General features: G+C 33.7%; 1 pseudogene; it reads left to right on the top strand.

Moving 5' to 3' along the window:
• The first annotated feature begins 14,791 nt into the window (after window positions 1–14,791).
• On the top strand, window positions 14,792–15,243 carry LOC125193524 (outer envelope membrane protein 7 pseudogene; annotated as a pseudogene).
• The last annotated feature ends 1,224 nt before the right edge of the window (window positions 15,244–16,467 follow it).

Raw genomic sequence — 16,467 nt, 5'->3', positions numbered from 1 at the left:
TATATGAAGAAAATTAAATAACCATAATAATAATAGGAGTGAATGGCAGCCATGTGTAGCACGTTAAAAAGAAAATTTTCTTTAAAACAGAATCAAATACTTCGATACTTAAATTGATTCTTCCATGTTTGCACATGTATATACATGTGAACAACCACTTGAGTCTATTTTCATACATATATTTTTTGGATACATTAATTCCTTCAAACACCTCTTGTTCCTCTCCACTTCACTCTCAATCATAAAATATGTGTATTATTAATATAATTAATTACAATAAGACAAAACAAAAGCATAATTTCAAATAAAGCCAAAAAACACTTGGGGAAAATACATTATTTAACACCAAAAATAAAAAGGAGAAACATAGTACTCCTGGAAGAATTTTTTGAGTGATTGGGCGCCGATCATATATAGTTGGTAAGATTAGGAAAATCTTTGATTAGGTATTGGAGAATTTTACTATGTGAAAATAAAATAAATATTAATTGCAACAGCCAATAATGAAGCATTATTTAGCTAATTGAGAAGCAATCATGTGGTCCATTCCATTTGCTTGATTATTTGTAGCCAAATGCATTAAAAATATTTATTGGGTTTTGTGGATGTGAATAGTCCGGCGAAGATACATTTTTCACGTTTAATTGTATAATTAACTAACTCAGAATTTAGTCACAAAGCTTGTATTATTAATATGATTCAAGTCAAGTCGTGAAAGAATAATATAGTGCAACTACTTTATCTACATTTCACTAATTTTGACCTACTTGATAATTCAAGACTCGTTAATTTGATAATGACACCTACACGTGTTGTTAGTTTGCTTCTGTTTTCTTGTTTCGGTATTAGTTTCAGGTAAAATGTTTAAATATTTGTTTTTTTGAGGTTATTAAATATGCAATCTACTTTGTCATTTTTTTTGGGATTGAGCGTTTATTTTCGAGGTTATTAAAATCTACTTTGTCATTTTTTTGAGGTTATTAAATGATATTTTTGCCAATTGTAAGGAAAAATTAAGGTTGTCTAATCAACTGACCCCTTAAACTTCTAGTATTTAATTTTTTTGTTTCATAATTCATGCAATCAATTCACATTCATCAATTTGATTATTTGTTTTTTGTTCACAATTCATGCAATCAGTTCACATTGATCAATTTGATTATTTGATAGTTTCCTTGATTAACTAAACTTATGAAACAAAAACACTTTATTTGTGGTGAATTTTGTATCAAGTCTTTCAATAAATATGACTTTGCTTATTTGGAATTTGTGGTGCACTCGGATTCAAGTCCTTACACGGTTCAACTTCTTAAAAGAACTTACAAATTCTATATATATGCTAATTTATAAAGTCAAATTATGGATATACACACTTATTCCTGAGTTGAAAATAAGATGGATTAGGTTAAAAGAGTGGTGTGAAGTGCGAAGCAAAAAATAATCTACAAAAATGGTCAAAAAGCTAAGCAGATTGCTAAGTTAGGCGTTCGATAAAGTTTGATATCATCTTCTAAGATAATCCGCAAATATTCCACATCAATAATGCAATTACTTCTAATAGTCTTTTTGAAGTCAATACTACTATTGTGATAATATTGTAAATCACAAAAATCCGTAGTATATACGTTTTTCGGGCATGATGAGTGTAATCTATAAACTTTACATATTAGTCACAAACGATAAATTGCATGAAAAATTATGAAATTTAGTATGATCTAACCTACAATTTTATAAATTAGTCAAAAAAATTATGAAGTTTGGATTTGTTCCCAATCATCCAATGATGAAACCTTTTTGGGAAAATTATTGTATTGATATGGAAGCTGAGAAATCATACATGGACGTCACCAACAGTGAAATAAACTATTGGTCCATTCAAAACCAGAAACTAATGAGCTAAGTGCATAAAAATGACAATTAAACAGTACTCCCTCCGTTCCATAGTAATAGATGCGTTTCTTTTCGACACGGAAATTAAGAAAAATTGTGTTAGGTGAGTTAAGTAAAGGGAGAATAAAGTGGGAAATGAAAAAGATAGAGAGATGAATAGAGAAAAAAGTACTCCCTCCGTCCACGATTAGGAGTCCCGGTCACTTTTGCGCACCCATTTTATAAAAATAATAAAAACAGTGGAGAAATGGTAAAGTAAGAGAGAGAATAATGTTGACAAGAGTCTTCTCAATATTATTCTCTTTTTTACTTTACCATTTCTCTACTTTAACTATTTTTTATCATTTTTACAAAATAGGTGCACAAAAGTGACCGGGACTTCTAATCGGAGGGAGTAAGAGAGAGTAAAGTACGTGTGGAAAATGTGTTGACTTTTACTAAAAAAGGGAAATGACAATATTACTATGGAACGTGTCAAAATGACAAAATAACTCTATTACTATGGAACGGAGGGAGTATAAAATAAACATTACAAAATCAAAGTATTAACATGATAACAAGTTAAAAATTAACTACAAATAACAATTACATGACCGGCTATCTATTTGGCAAATCTATATCAACCTCCCAGTACACAACATATACGGGCAATGCTCACATAATACACAACACAATCTTCTCAACGAAAACAACTGAAGAATGATCTAAAAAGCATAAAAAGCGAAAGAAGGGAACACGACGACAATCGATAACCAGGTCAAAACAACCTAAACTGGGTAAATGGACGGTTTTCGAGTATTTAAATACAAGCTATGCTAATATAGCGCCGGTCCAAAGCTACTACCGAATTTAATGCGAAGAGAATTTTACCAATTTAGCAAATCAATATTCTTAATTAGGGGTGGCTCGATACGATATATCGTATCGAAAACGTTGTATCGTGTATCGTATCGAAAATATCGATATGAAAGAATTTCATATTGTTATCGTATCGAAAGTTTCGATATATCGAACTTTCGATATAAAAAAATTTCATATCGTTATCGTATCGATATTTCGATATATCGAAAATTTTCGATATAAAACGATATATCGCGATATAAGGAAATTCATATCGTTATCGTATCGAAAACTTACGATACGATATCATATCGTATCGAAAATTCGATAATTTTTTGATATTTTTCAATACGATACGAGCGATATATCATTTTTTCGATATTTTTCCCCAGCCCTATTCTTCATTAGACAAAATAATACATTCATTGCATTGTCGAACTCAATATTCCAAAGCAATATTTTGCACGCTATAAACATCATTTTTCCACCACCTAACTCACTTGTCTCACTCTATCTCTAGAATTGCTTCTTAGATTAATCCCTTTTTCACCACTCTTTGGCTTTCGAGCATGATGTTTTCTTGTTTCGTTTTTGTTGGTTTAAAGACAAATTAAACGTGTGGCTATGAGGTTTTTTTGTCCTAGTACATTGCACTTGAACTAGACCATATGACTCTTAGATAATGTTTATAATTTTTTTTCTTTTCTTTTTCCTTTATGGATTTTACGAATATTCCATCTATTTTTATTTGGTCAAATGTGAATCGTATCAAACCAATGCGACCTAAATAGATATTGCCGATTTCAAACGAACTTTTCCATGTTCACGCGCATTAATAATGTCGTAGCTTCTTTAACAAAGAAATTCCACCGTTTTATCTTTATTATGGTTGATTTTAGTAGCATCAATCTTTTTTCTTGGGTTTATATATGCTAAAATTTCAAAACTCAAATTTATAATGAGTGCTTCTTGTTTTATTTTATGAATAAATAAACAGAATTTTCAAAGCTACCGTCACATTGGACTTGAACCTGAACCCTTTTGTATCGAACATTAATCATTCGACTACTGTGTCAACTAATGCTCATAATAAGACTTAACAAAATATGAAGTATCTTCCTCCTTAATTAATTATCGAAATTTCTATAAGATCTATTCCGATAATGGAGCAAGAAAATGTTAAGACTTCAATTTTTATCCTCGTTTTTACTTCCGTAGCTATTTTCTCAATTTAAAAATTTACACTCATATATTTTAACAAATGATCATATATATTTATTATATGTATATCAAATGAAAACCATAATAAAAGCTTCAATATAATATGATGCTTAGTTTATGAATATATTTTTTTAAGATTATAAATTTGTTCTCATTTAAAATTTGAAGTTGCTTTAGAAATAAACTTGTATACTACTATTTGTTTTTACAAATTTAATTAATCCCAGTTAGTTTCTACTATTTGTCTGACCATATGTTTTTTCCTTTTCCTTATTTATGTGTCGAACTAGAGTTTTTTTCTTTCCATTTTCTTATTTTAATTTGTAATTACTAATTATTTGAAGACTGTACAATTAAGAGGAGTAATTACTAATTAGTATAGTATTTTATTTTGAGTTTAATATTTCGATAGTTTTTAGTATTATAGTAGAACGCGTTCATTAAATAAATATTCTTTCTATTATTTTGGGATTATAACTAAAGCATCATATATGTAAATAAAAGATTTTACAAAATGTTAGTAGGCCAAGTTGTTGATATAACTAGTTGCCAAATCTTTCCTAGTTGGATGACTAGAGCTGTAACATTCCTTATTAAGAAAGAAAACAGAGCTCCCAAAATTTTGGAGATATATATGGAGTTAAAGAATTTAAGAAAAATGTGTTTGTGAAGCATATAGAAATAAATAGTCTAGTCAACTATACAGCTGATGAACTGTATTGGTCTTATTTCCATACTGAATTTATGTTTTGAGATATTGAAAAACCAAATTAAATGAGGAGTGACCTTCAATTTAATGTCAATTGAAGCCTATAAATGTAACCTTACAAAATTTGAAATTTAAAAATCTAAGTTGATTTGAAAAAATATTTTGATCCCAGCAAAAGACTTTATCAAAGTTAATGAAGAACTCGATTTATAATATGAAATAATGATATAATTAAATAAACCAATTTATAAATAGATACTCTATTATCATAAGAATAAATGATGGAGTTTTATATCATTCATATAAAATTTCTTAAATTCGGGTTTTTTTTTTGTCGAATTAAATTGTGAACTTTGATACACGTGTATACATAATATTACATAGAATGGGCATTTTCAATTTAAGCCCAAGAATTACTAAGAAGTTTGGGCAAATTTGTATTTGATCCTTTAGCTATTATCTAAATAAAATAAGTGAATGAAATTTTGGGCCAAAAGAGGTCAATAATCATTACTGGTTCAGATATTTATAAGGTTAGCTAAATAATGATATTTAATTAATTTAGTTAAGATTAAGCTGAGTGGTTGGTTAACATGTGTACAATTTTTAATTAGAACGCTTCATACTTTAGTATTCTCTTTTTAGTTAATTAATTTACTACATTTCGGGCAAAAAAGAAAATAGTATTTCACTTTAAACAATACAAATGGAGTATTTTCTTTTCATTAAAAAAATTGGCATGTGACACAATATTATCTCGTTTATGACTAAAATATGTACAGATAAACTACTAAGTTAGGTAATCCACGTAAGTGGCACAAAATATCTGGGCATGAAGTGATCGATGTGATTTTGGTAAGTCAAACTAATTAATTTAGTGCTCATAAATCTTTAGACCAAGTCAAAATAATAAGTACTCCACTAACTTGCAACAGTTACATATTTAAAAATAAAACCTATGCCAATTCAATTAAATTTTTTGAATATATATATAATTTTAAAACTAAAATATAAATTTGTGGTTAATTAAGAGTGTAGAATTATAATGGAAATATTTTATATCATAGACTAAGATGTAGTAGATCATATTTCGGACTCTGCGTGACTTATGGGCTTTATTTGTTATTGTTAGCCCTTTATATTCTGAATACTTTTTGGGCTAAACCTTAGTGGGCTTTCTTTTCGTATTGAGCTGCAAACTCTTACGACTGCAGCATTGGTGATAATATAAATATACAAAATCAATTCAAATTGTTGCAATAACACTGGCGCCCAATCATAAGAAAGATGGGATATAAGAAGATATGTAAAACAAGATAAAAAATACGGGTTTCATGTTAAGATATATATAGAAAAAAAAATTTCGTTGTTGTTTGATAGAAAAAAATTTATCCAAATTTGTATAGTATATTAAATAACATGGCTTAACTTGACAAATTGGTGAGTTACATAAACATGGTTAAAGTTATAATTTTAGTAAGATTGGAGAGGGCCCTTGTCTTATATTGGGCTTCGAGTTAAGCTTAACTATGATATCACATAATTAGAAATATTCATATATAATTGTCTATCTTTATATTACTAACTTATGAAACACACCCTTAAAGTATTAACTGTTGGAGATCATCCTCAAGTCCAAAGTGAAGTGTTGAATGAAAAAGCATGTAATGCAACATTGCATGAAGATGTACTGATTGATGAGCACGTGAAAGCAAAGGAAGCACGAGACAATGTTGGAGCCGTTGCTAAACCACCAGCTGTGCGCTTGGACCACAAGAGGTCTTGGAAGGACGTGGCAGTCCAAGGATTGATGAAGAATAGCTGTTCCTGATTTAGTTTGTTAAAGCAAGATGGTAGGTGATAGTACAAGTAATTAATGAGTAATTCTAGATGCTTCGAATGGTTTGTATAAGAATGTAACTATCATCTTGTTCAATGAATCAATGAAACAGTGACATTCAATACTCTTGCTATTTACAGAAAATTCTATCTTTACTTTCTTCATCATGTTTTGGATTGCATCTTTTCATGGTATCAGAGCAGGATCTCTTTGATCCTGTCTCTTCCTACCTCTTGTTTTGAATTTATTTTCTTTCCAAAATGGCAGAATCAAACGATTCAAATGCCAATGCTTTTCCTCTTTCAGCACTGCCAATTTTCTCACAGTTGCCACCCATTTCTGTCAAGCTTACAGATGGTAATTTCTTGATGTGGCAGCAACAAGTTGATGTTGCTGTGTGTGGATATAGTCTGGAGAATTTTCTCACAGGAGATGCCAATCCACCTCCCCAAATGATCCCAGATCCAGCTGAAGGAACCATGGTGTTGAATCCAGCATATATTGCTTGGCAAAGACAAGATAGAAGAGTTGCTGGGTGGCTGCTCTCTTCTCTTTCAGAGGCTGCTCTTGTTCTTGTGGTTGGCCTCAGATCTGCGAGGGATATTTGGAGTGCTTTAGAGACCAATTTTGCTAACCGCTCAACTGCAAAAGTGATGCAGTATAGGCAACAAATGCAGAACCTCAAGAAGGATTCATTGACTATGAGTGAGTATTTGAGTAAAATGAGATCATATTTTGATCTTCTTGGCTCTGTTGGATGCAGGATATCAGATGGTGAACAAATCTTACACCTCTTAGGTGGTCTTGGCCAGGATTATGATCCAGCCATGTGTGCTGTGACTTCCAGATCTGAGCCATGGTCTATAGCTGATGTGAGCTCTTTTCTTTTGAGCTTTGAATCAAGGATGGAGACTACTAGATCTCATGCTGCAAGTGTGGAGGGTTCTCAGCCTTCACTAAATCTGATACAACAATCTGGACAAAAGAGAGATTCTTCTTTTTATGGCAACAAATATGATTCTGGTGCAGGTAGAGGAGGCTCAAGAAATCAAAGGGGTGGCCGTGGAGGAAGAGGTTTTGGAAGAGGAGGTGGAAATAAGATCATTTGTCAGTTATGTGAGAAGCCTGGGCACTCAGCTGCAAAGTGTTGGCATAGGTTCGAACAAAACTACACACCTCCTCAACAAATGCAGATTAGAGGAAATCCTCCACAGCAACAATCAAGCTATTTTAACCCCTCAGCTCATATGATTCAGTCTGTTCCCAGAGCTCCATCAGCCCCTATGTCTGTTGGGAATTCCTCAGAGTACAACTTTGATGCAAGTTCATCTACAAGCTGGTATCCTGACTCAGGAGCGACACACCATGTTTCAAATGATTTGAGCAATCTCAACATCAGCTCAGAGTATTCTGGAGGTAAAAATCTTGTTCTTGGAAATGGTTCTATTGTGTCTATAGCAAATATTGGTGAAACTGTGATTCAATCCCATTCTCCTAAGTTTTCTAGAAAGCTTCATCTTAGGAATCTGCTTCATGTTCCAAATATCACAAAGAACCTGTTGAGTGTGTCCCAATTTGCCAAAGATAATTCTGTTTTCTTTGAATTTTATCCAACTTTCTGCTTTGTTAAGGACCAATGCACCAAGGAAATCGTGCTCAAGGGAACCCTTGACAAAGGCTTATACCATTTTCTCATAAATCATTCACCAATCAAGAGAAGCTATAGCTCCAGTCCCATTTCTGCTCCAGATCTTCCAGCTGTTCACTCAGTCGATCTTCAAACTTCCAACTCTAGCAGTAGTTTTGCAAATTGTTCTAGTCTAGATCTTTCCTTGTGGCACAATAGACTAGGACATCCTACTCTAGATGTTGTAAAACATGCCTTAAAAGGTTGTAATATTCCATTTGTCTCAATGAAGAATCCTTCACTTTGTGAACCTTGCTGTGTTTCTAAGTCTCACAGACTGCCTTACTCTTCTTCCTCTACTGTTATTTACTCACCTCTTGAATTGATACATAGTGATCTTTGGGGTCCATCGCCCATCATTTCAAGAAATGGATTCAGATATTACATCTCTTTTGTGGATACATACTCTAGATTTACTTGGATATATCTACTGAAACACAAGAGTGATGCATATTCTGCCTTCAAGCAGTTCAAACAAATGAGTGAAACTTCTTTTAATTCTAAAATAAAAACCCTTCAGTCAGATTGGGGAGGTGAATTTCAAGGGCTATCTTCCTTCTTGAAAGAATGTGGGATTGTTCATAGAGTTTCTTGTCCTCATACTCCCCAACAAAATGGTCTTGCTGAGAGAAAACATAGACATGTTGTAGAGACAGGTTTAGCCCTTTTATCCCAAGCTTCCCTTCCTCCAAAATTCTGGGATGATGCATTCTTAACTGCAGTGCATCTCATCAATCTTATGCCATCCAAGGTGATCAATAATATCTCCCCTCATGAAAGGCTGTATTCTCAAAAACCAGATTATACATTCTTGAGAGTCTTTGGTTGCTTGTGCTACCCGTTCACTAGACCTTACAACAAGCATAAACTCAATTTTAGGTCAGTAAGGGCTACTTTCCTAGGATATAGTCCTTTTCATAAAGGCTATAAAGCCTTGCTTCCTGATGGAAAAGTCATAGTCACAAGAGACATCATTTTTGATGAATCTGTTTTTCCTTTCAATTCTTCAGCTGTAAGTTCTGCAGATTCTTCTTCGCACCCTCAACATCAATTCGGTCAGTCTTCCTCTTCTTCTGCTATTTCTCTAAATCCATCATTACATCTGGATTCACCACCACCACCTCCTCCATCTCCCACAGCTTCTCCTCTTCTCAACCATGATCCACCATCTCATTCAGCTTCCCCAATTTCAGCTCCTGCACCTGCCTCTGCAGCTCATAGCACACCAGATACTCATAGTAATTCTAATCCTACCAGTTCCACTACTTCATCACCTTCACACAATTCAGATTCAGCTTCACTTCCTCCCACCACCACCTCCACTCATTCCATGACCACCCGAGCCAGAGCAGGTATATTCAAGCCTAAAGTATATTCCTTAGCCATTTCTCCTCAGTTACTGCCTAGATCAGCTCTTGAAGCTCTTTTAATTCCAGTTTGGAAATCTGCCATGCTAGCAGAATTCATTGCCCTTCTCAAGAATAAAACTTGGATATTAACCAGCTTACCTCCTGGAAAGAACCTCATAGGGGAAAGAACCTCATAGGATGCACTTGGGTTTTCAGAATCAAGTTTCACCTTTCAGGAGCTATTGCTAGACACAAAGCAAGACTTGTTGCTCAAGGATTTTCTCAGCAACCTGGTTTTGATTTTAATGAAACATTTAGTCCAGTGGTAAAGCCTACAACTATAAGACTTATTCTCAGTTTGGCTACTTCACTTGGATGGTCTGTCACTCACCTTGATGTCAACAATGCTTTCTTAAATGGGGATTTAAGGGAAGATATTTACATGAGGCAACCTATAGGTTTTGAGCAAGGTGGACCTCACTTGGTTTGCAAATTGAACAAGGCAATTTATGGTTTGAAACAAGCTTCAAGAGCCTGGTTTCTGACAGTACATTCAGTACTTATTTCTTTGGGATTCTCTCAATCAAAAGCTGATGCTTCTATGTTTTTCAGACACAGAGATGGTGAAGTGATATATCTCCTCATCTATGTAGATGATATGTTAGTTACTGGAAATTCTTCATCTTCAATCAAAAAGGTCATTTCTCAACTCAATTCTCACTTTTCTCTAAAAGATCTTGGGGAGGTGAATCTATTTTTGGGAGTTGAAATTGTCAAAATGGCTGACAATGGATTGCATTTATGCCAATCTTCATACATCAAAGATCTTTTAAAGAAAGCTAACATGCTAGAAGCTAAAGGGTGTCCAACTCCTATGGTTTCATCATGTGAATTGAGCAAAAATATTGGAGAACCAGTTTCAGATCCAAAATTGTATAGAAGCATTGTGGGAGCTCTTCAATATGCAACTATTACACGACCAGATATTAATTTTGCTGTTAACAAGGTTAGTCAATACATGTCTTCTCCATTGGATACACATTGGAGGGCTGTTAAAAGAATTCTTCGATATCTATCTGGAACCTTGGATTATGGAATTCAAATTCATAAGTCAAATGGTGTTGTGTCTGCCTTCTCTGATTCTGACTGGGCAGCAGATCTTGATATAGAAGATCAACCAGTGGATACTGCACATACTATGGCAGGAACTTGATATCCTGGTGTGTGAAAAAGCAAACTGTTGTGGCTAGGTCCAGCACCGAGGCAGAGTATAGAAGTCTAGCTGCTGCTGCTTCTGAAGTTTCTTGGGTTAATTCTCTGCTTGGTGAGCTAAAGGTTCAAAGGAAGTCAGGCTCGGTTATTTGGGTTGATAATATGAGTGCCATTGCATTGGCATCAAATCCTGTTCTACATGCTAGAACAAAGCACATTGAATTGGATATTCACTTTGTTCGAGACAAGGTCTTGGCTAAGGAGATAGAGCTAAGGCACGTTCCTACAATGGATCAAATAGCTGACATTTTCACAAAGGCGTTGAGTAAGCAATCCTTCATCAAGCTGAGAAACAAACTTGGTTTAGTTTCATTAGCTTCACTCGGATTGAGGGGGCGTGTTGGAGATCATCCTCAAGTCCAAAGTGAAGTGTTGAATGAAAAAGCATGTAATGCAACATTGCATGAAGATGTACTGATTGATGAGCACGTGAAAGCAAAGGAAGCACGAGACAATGTTGGAGCCGTTGCTAAACCACCAGCTGTGCGCTTGGACCACAAGAGGTCTTGGAAGGACGTGGCAGTCCAAGGATTGATGAAGAATAGCTGTTCCTGATTTAGTTTGTTAAAGCAAGATGGTAGGTGATAGTACAAGTAATTAATGAGTAATTCTAGATGCTTCGAATGGTTTGTATAAGAATGTAACTATCATCTTGTTCAATGAATCAATGAAACAGTGACATTCAATACTCTTGCTATTTACAGAAAATTCTATCTTTACTTTCTTCATCATGTTTTGGATTGCATCCTTTCATTAACCAAGATCAAATTCAAATCACTGATTCTAGTTTGGATGGCCATGATTAATCCTCAATTTCGATCAGCATTTTTTAAGGCGGAATCTGTACAAGGACATTTTGCATGCACGGAATTTATTTACTGGTCTTCACTGCAACAAAAAAATCTATTAAGGATATTTTTAATGTAATTAATGAAGTTAATTTGTATTTCTAAATATACCATTAACACTTTCAAAAATATCATCATTGTTGGTGTCCCAAACAAAATTACAGGACGCAAATAGAAATGCTCTCAAAGAGCAAAAAATTAAGTTATTTTTTCCTTAATTCAATAAACTCTTTTGCATCCTAAATTATTACTCCATCTGTCCCATTAAAAATGAAACGTTTTCCTTTTTAGTTTATCTCATTAAAAATGAAACGTTTCCTAAAATGAAAACATATTTATCTCTACTTTTTCATCTCTCTTACTTTACTCTCTCTTCATTAACTCACAAAACAACACTACGTAAAAACCCGTGTCGATTCCTAAATGTTGCATATTTAATGGGACGGAGGAAATATTATTTTTAAAAATGTATCAAAATGCAAGTAATTGCGTCTCAATTTTTGTATAAAAAAATACTATAAGATTTTTGTAGTGCACATACCCCAGGAAATTAGGGACCCACTTTCATTTCTCGCAACCCTTCGTCATCCATGTAAAATGTAAATATAAATTTGAAACTATCGCCATTTTGAATTCTCATCCATTAATTCATTGAATGAGAATTTGTGTTTTTACATTTTTTTTAATAAACTTTAATCAACATAACAACACAAAAAAATCAGTATATCAATCAAGTCATCGTATTAGACCATCCACAATGCTATCTCTTATTCATCCCTTAATCATCTCATCCATTAACTATTCATGGGTCCAACTGTACTTTTCAGCCCATCTCTTAATTAAAAGACAACACCTGCATCCTTCCATCTCTTAACCACCTCATCCCTTAACTATTCATTCAATTTCATTTTTTATTTTTAATTCCAACAAATTCAATCAATAAAAACACACTTCATTAAATAAAATAAAAATTACAATTTAAAGGCCTAAAAAATAAAAAATACATAATTTAAAATCCTAAAAATAAAAAAATACTACATAATTAAAATTGCAGAGAAAAGAGAGAAGATATTTGAGAGAAGATAGATGAGTGTAGTGTTTATATGTAGAATGGAGAATAGAAGAGGAAGGGAGTATTTATAGAATAATAAAAGAAAATTTTTCAAAAAATTTAAAAAAAATTTCGACCGTTTGAAAAAAAAATTTAATTTTTTTTTATTTGGAAAAAAAGGATTTAAAAAATATATATATATGACATCATAATTACGACGCCCACTCACGGGCCGGCGAGTTGGCGTCACGCCTATAGCCGGCGCGCGCCACGTGACGCTGGCGCGTGGCGAGACAGCTCGTGCCCAGCCCCTTCCGCGCGCGACGCGGTCTCGCCGCCGGCCCGTCTCTGCGGGACGAGATACGTTTTGCAACGCGGTCTCATAGCCAGGACGAGATCGAGCCAGTGGCGAGCCGCGTTGCTGATGATCTTAGGCACTACTTACCCAAATTAATATGATTTCATGATAAAGATTAAAGAGAATATGGTTATTATTAGCAGTAACTCAAGGATGGAAGCAAGAGGGAATATCAAGGAACCTAGTGAGGTGAATCACTGTGCCCTGTCAGCTATAATGACTAATAAAACATTATCTAATGTTCCTAGGCTTGTGGATAAAGTCTTGTGCTACTGTGAAGGTTACATGTGGAATGCAGGACCACACTAAGTGTTGGAGAGATATCGTGGCATCAAATGGTTGATTTAGTTTGTTAGATGCATTCTGGATTTATCTATCCTTGAATGGTACATTGATATCATCGGTTTCACATATGTATAACCAAGAATAGATAAATCCAGAATGCATCTAATAAACTAAATCAACCATTTGATGCCACGATATCTCTTCAGCTCTTAGTGTGGTCCTGCATTCCACATGTAACCATCACCACAAGAAGGATCTTGTGCTTGACACACTTTATCCACAAGCCTAGAAACATTAGGTAATGTTTTATTGGTCATTATAACTGACAGAGCAGAGTGATTCACCTCACTAGGTTCCTTATATTCCCTCTTGCTTCCATCCTTGAGTTACTGCTAATGGTTACGATGGTAATATTTTATTAAAACATAACCAACATATCGTAAATTTTCCAACAATATATTTGTAAAGTTTGATCATCGTTGTAAAAGTAAATAGTATATACATAATATTATAAATTTAAAATAAAACAAATCCACACAAAAGGATAAAACATTACATATATGGGCATGCACTCAAAAAATAGATTACTACAACTAATATAATATTGATCAAATTAAACCAGTGTATACTAATTATGTTGATTATGCAGTATCCCAATTATCAGTATATGATTGCGTGATGATAAGTAGGAGTATATGATTCTAAAAAAAACATAATATGATAATCACCATATTGTAAATTATAATCATCATATTGTAAAAATAATCAACATATTGTTAATTCGCATATCTGTAAAATTCACTCATCCTTGTAAATATAATCAGTATATGGATAATAATTATAGAGAAAATAAAACAAAACAATGCAAAAAGACAAAATATATCACATATGCACGAAAGAAAAAAGGATTATGCAAAATTGATCTAAATTCTGAAATACTCCCTCCGTCCCACATTTGGAGTCACTTATTGTTATAGCTCGGGTTTTAAGAAATAGTTGAAATATGTAATTAATGAAGTGAGATGGTGAAGTTGGTTGAAGGTGAGTCCCTTTTTGCCTTTTGATTTTTGTTTTGATTTATTTTAATGTAGATAATGACATTTTTATGTAATTTTGATGAAGAATGGGGTAAAATTGTATGATCAAATATGGAAAATTCTAAAAGTGACTCTTAAATTGGGACGGACTTTTATGGCAAAAAGTGACTCTTAATCTGAGACGGAGTAAATAAATTTTATAAGTCTTAGTAATATAATCCGGATCGACACCTACTATTTTGTGGTTTAATTTTCCTGTATATAAAATCGAAGCCAATTTAACTTTTTATTTTTCTCTTTAAACGTGTTTTTCTCAAAAAAAAAAAAATTCACTGAGAAAGTCGCTAGCTTAAGAGTAGCGATTTCACAAATCAAATTAAAAACTGAAATCGCGAAACTAATCATAAATTCACATCTTCGCCCAATCTGTAGAGAGAGAGAAATGGGGGCAGTGACAACGGCGTTGATAGCCATAGCGGCGGTGGCGCTGGGATGGTGTACGATCGAGATCGCGTGCAAGCCCTGTCTCGAGAAGGGGCGCGAAGCCATAGATCGCAACCTCAACCCCGATTACGATCCAGACGACGATATCGACACCGCCGCCGCCATTCGCGCCCCTCTCAATCCCGATTACGCTGAGGCCGCCGCCGCTTCCTCCACCGTCGTCAAGGCCGTCTGATTCAGCCAGAAATTGAGCGATCTCGTCGCCGAGGAATATTATTGTGCGTTAATTGCGTGTTTAATTTTTTTTTTCAGTTTCGTGATTAACTGCGCCTTGATGCTTAATTTGTTTGTTGCTTTTGCTTTGCCATCTGAGATTGGAATTTATTAGTGTTTCTCTCTTCTTTTTTTCATATTTGTTGATTGTGTGAGCTGATTAATTCTGCTGCTATGCGTGTGGCCTGTTTTTTCTTAGATTTTTGATTTATTATTTGGTTTTACTGTCAAGTAATTAACTATGGCCGTTAACAGATGCATTGTTTAATTTTATATGTTTATAGTGAAGAATTTACCTCATAGTCCTCTCTAGACTCTAGGTGTGTGTTAACTTTAGATTATACTAAAAAAAGACGATGAAACGCGACATAGTTACACACCTATTTCGTGTGCAATAGATCGGAGGTTCGAGTCATAATGGGGTACACAGGCAATCATTATTGATCTTCTTAAATTTTTGAGGGAACATCTTTTTAAGTCCACGAATTTTATCAAAATATCATTTTAGGTCCGTAAACTTTGAAAATATTATTTTAGGTCCACCAACTACGCGTTAATATCATTTGAGGTATTTTGAAATATTTTTGGACGAAAATGCCCTTAAGACATTCAAAGGTCAATTTGGACAATTCTTTCACCAATCATCTTGCGTCAGAGACATATAATACAACAATTTTTAACGGCAATTTTTATATTTAAATTCAATTTATATGTTAATTGATCTCCATTTAGAAATTCATCTCTGAATGACAATCCAAATTAATAGCTATCTAATTTCAAAACAATAAACTAAATAGAATTCACACATCACCTATAATAAGTTATTAAAATGTAGTTTAGATTGAAAAAAATAAAATAAAGTGTCAAGTCTGAATTCACTATCATTAAATAATTAGTCATCTAATAATGAAAAATTAACACATATTTTTTACGGCAAATTTTAATTATATTTAAATTCAATTTGGATGGTAATTGAATTAAATAGTAGTAAAAAAAATTATTGGACTTTAGGTCTTTGACGCAAGATGAGTAGCGAAAGAATTGTCAAAATTGCCCTTTGAAGGCCTTAATGGCATTTTCGTTCGGAAAAAGTTCAAAATACCTCAAATGATATTAACTTGTAGTTCACGGACCTAAAATGATTCACGGACCTAAAATGAGACTTTGGCAAAGTTCGTGGACCTAAAAAGATGTTCCCTCTAAATTTTTTTTAAAAAAAATTAGATAATCTTAATTTTGAATTTAGCCCCTTGTGTCGCCACAACGTCTGGTGATGGCAGCCTGCCTCACCACGAGTCAGGCATGGGGCTCTAAGTGCGTGCCTTTGTGCCCTGTCCCATGCCCGCGAGGCAAAACTTGTTTG

Source organism: Salvia hispanica, chromosome 4, assembly GCF_029641045.1.
Source record: "Salvia hispanica isolate PSC_SH4W2 chromosome 4, Shi_PSC_v1, whole genome shotgun sequence".
Classification (NCBI taxonomy): domain Eukaryota; kingdom Viridiplantae; phylum Streptophyta; class Magnoliopsida; order Lamiales; family Lamiaceae; genus Salvia; species Salvia hispanica.
The sequence above is the reverse complement of the archived record's forward strand: the minus strand, read 5'-3'. Positions and strand labels throughout refer to the sequence as shown.